Genomic DNA, 3,378 nt, shown 5'->3' with positions numbered 1-3,378 from the left:
GAACAAAGTAAATCTGAGGGAAGGGGAAAGGAAAATGTATATATAATATTACAAAACCTGAATTCATCAACATGAGGCTCACACTTGGTTTTCATGTATAGGCTCCATTGGTTATTATATCTGTATGTCTGATTAGAAAAAATTTAAAATGATTTCTGAACACCTTTTAAGGTCAGTGGAAAATTATCATTTTATATAGGCAGAGTCAGAACAACGCAAGAGGCTAGAGTGGGAGTGGCATACCTAAAAGGAATAGATAGAAATTGTCATTCAGAAGAGAAGTACTTGAAGAAAAAGGCAAAGAAAGAAGGACAGAGAGGTATATAGAAAAAGGATTTAAAAAGACAATTCTGAAATGAAAGTTAAAAGACCAAGAATATTCATCTATCAACTGACCTCCATACTCAGGGTATTTATTGCCAGTTATTTATTACATTGTGAAATATAAGCTGTTGTCCTCAGACATGTATGGTTATAAGAATTACCTGTAAAGTTACTTCTAAAACATTAATTCCTCAAATCTATCCTTCTCTGAACCCAACCAAATCTACGCTTTAGGATAGTAGCTCAGCATTATTATTTACTTATTTTAAATTCTCTTATATGTTTGTTTACCAATATATGCATGTGTCGTTGTTGGTAGTTAGGTTCAGGAGATGATTCTGATTCCCAGAGAGATTTGGGAACTCATACTAATCTCATCTCGCCTCACACTAAAAGTATGGTGGGAAAAGGTTTCTGCCTCCTTATCTTCCTTCACAGGAGCAAGAAGTCTAATCACAGTAAATGCGGTTGTAGGTCTACCATTAAAACATAAGAATTATGGGAGAAACTCTCTTCCAGGTTGGTAAAAAAGCTAGGATCTAGAACTCTGTCAGGTAGATAGAATCAACATACAGCTTTCTTTGTTCCCTGTAGTCGAGATTTCTTTGATATCTTCAATGATTTGTCTCTTAGAATCAACTTGTAGTAAGAGCTAGATTTACACAGAGAAATGTCTCTAAACATTTCTCTCAGAGTAGTTAGTTAACTTATAGCTTTCTCAAGCTTCAACTTTGACTCTAACACTTATCTTCCTTGTGGTTTTGAAAGAGTATAGAGAAATAAAGTATGATTTGTTTGTAAACTAGTTTAAAATATTAATTATATAGCTATTAAAAGGTAGACTTTTGCTTTGACTGCCAAGCTAGACTTGTAACATTTCCTGACACTTTTTGATCATCCTTGCAAAGAAAGTTGTACTGCATGGTATATAGTCTCTGGTTGCTGATCTAGCCAAATATATTCAGATTTTTTACTAATTAGCTTGCCTGCAGGGACTCACATGGTAATGCCTCCCTGTAGACTATAGCTCAGACTATAGCAGAGAGAAACTAGAACCAGGCTATAATACTGTTTTAATATCCATAGTGGAATTCAGGTCAGTGTCAGATGTTAGTAACTCTCTCCAGATCCATGACTGGGCAGTACTGCTCTCAAACAATAGCTAACAGGGGCTAGAACCAAATCATAAGGAAATATATTAAATTCTACAGCAGAAGATACAGAGTGACTGAGTAGATGAAATAAACAATAATCAACAATATGTTTCAAGCAAAATATTCACTTCAGCCTTAAGAACACATGTAGGCTAAGAGTGAAGGAATGTAAAAGATATTTCATGAAACTGGTGACCCAAAGATAGCAGAGATGGCTATATCTATTTCACAAAAAAATAACATTTAAATTAAAATCTTCACAAGGGACAAATGAAGACTCTATATGATAATAAAGGGAGCAATTTTTCAAGAGGACATAACAATTGTTAATATGGATGCATCCAATATCAGAGCACCTGATCATAGAAAGCAAATATTAACAGTACCAAAGGAAAAAAATACAAAGTAGTACATTAATAGTTGGAGACTTAACCACTCCACTTTCACAACAGACCAATCATTCAGATAGGAAATTCATAAGGGAATACTGAATTTGAATAGCACTATAGATCAAATGGTCCAAAAATATATATACAGAACATCCCATCCAACATCTATGGAATACACATTCTTCTCAGGCAGATCAGAACATTCTCTAGAATGGAGCTTTTAGTGGGCTACAAAATAATTCTTCATAAATGTAAGATTGAAATTATATCAAGATATCAATAAAAGGAGTTCTTTTTAGAACATTTACAAATCTATGGAAATATACAACATGCTTCTAAAAAACCAATGAGACAAGAATTCAAAAGAGAAATTGACAGGGAAAAGGAAAGTGGAGATACAACTATAACGACTTACAATATGCAGATAAAACAGTGCTAAGAGTATATACTGATAAATGGCTACATTACAAAAAACTCAAAGAACTTGGTCAACAGATAAAAATTTTCAGTTATAAGTAAGTTCTAAGAATCTAATGTGCAGCATGGTGCCCATAGTTAATAAAACTATATTGAGTTTACTTAAAATTTGATAAGAACAGATTATAAGTGTCCTCACTGCCCCCACGCCAAATGCACATACTCAAAATTAGTTACTATGTGTGGTGATAGATATGTAAATAATGTTACTCCAGTAATAATTATATAATGTATGCATATATCAATATATATCTTAAATATAAATGATTTTTCAGTTAAATATTTTTAAATAAAAATAAACTCAAGATAGGTCAACAGAAAATACATGATTGTAACACTGATAAAAATTAATGGCTTTTAAAAAACTAACACAAGGAATATTTAGCAAAGTCAAAATTAGGCCTTTATTTAATTGAGGTCTAATAGGGAAAATATAGAAAGATGAGGAAGAAAAAATATTAAATAAGAAATTGTTGAGAGTTTTCTCAAACTACTAAAGACATCAACCCACATACTTAAAATCTCAGAAAACAGTTTAGGAAATATATATACACAAACAAAAAGACCACAAAAGAGAGTCTTTGGGGCATGCACACACTTGAGGTACCAGTGTCCCTAAATGACTTATCCTCATTAACATAGTAAAAATAGTCCCCACTAGTGCCATTGAAGTGTACAAATACCATGGCAACCCCTGGAAATTGCCTTATAAGGGTAGAAAAGAGTAGGGTTCAAAATTTCAGGAGTTCTCTACCCTTTTACAAGAAAAAGCCAGGAATATTCTACCTCCACTTAAATAAAATTAGAGTATCAACATAAAAGAAAAAAACCTTGTTAAACCTATAGTCTCTTCCACTTGCAGGGGCCAACCCAATCCTTCTCTGGAATATGCTATATTTTTAATAAACTCTGGCACTTTGCCTGCTTGCACCAGCTTGCACTGCTAATTTACTCTGTAGGTGCTGCACCAATAACCATTCTTTGGTACTAGAAACCAAGAACCTGGGAACAGCGGGACCTGACATCTGGTCCCA

Source organism: Otolemur garnettii, unplaced genomic scaffold (genome assembly GCF_000181295.1).
Source record: "Otolemur garnettii isolate 467f Iridium unplaced genomic scaffold, OtoGar3 scaffold00124, whole genome shotgun sequence".
Classification (NCBI taxonomy): domain Eukaryota; kingdom Metazoa; phylum Chordata; class Mammalia; order Primates; family Galagidae; genus Otolemur; species Otolemur garnettii.
Note: the sequence above shows the minus strand (reverse complement) of the source record.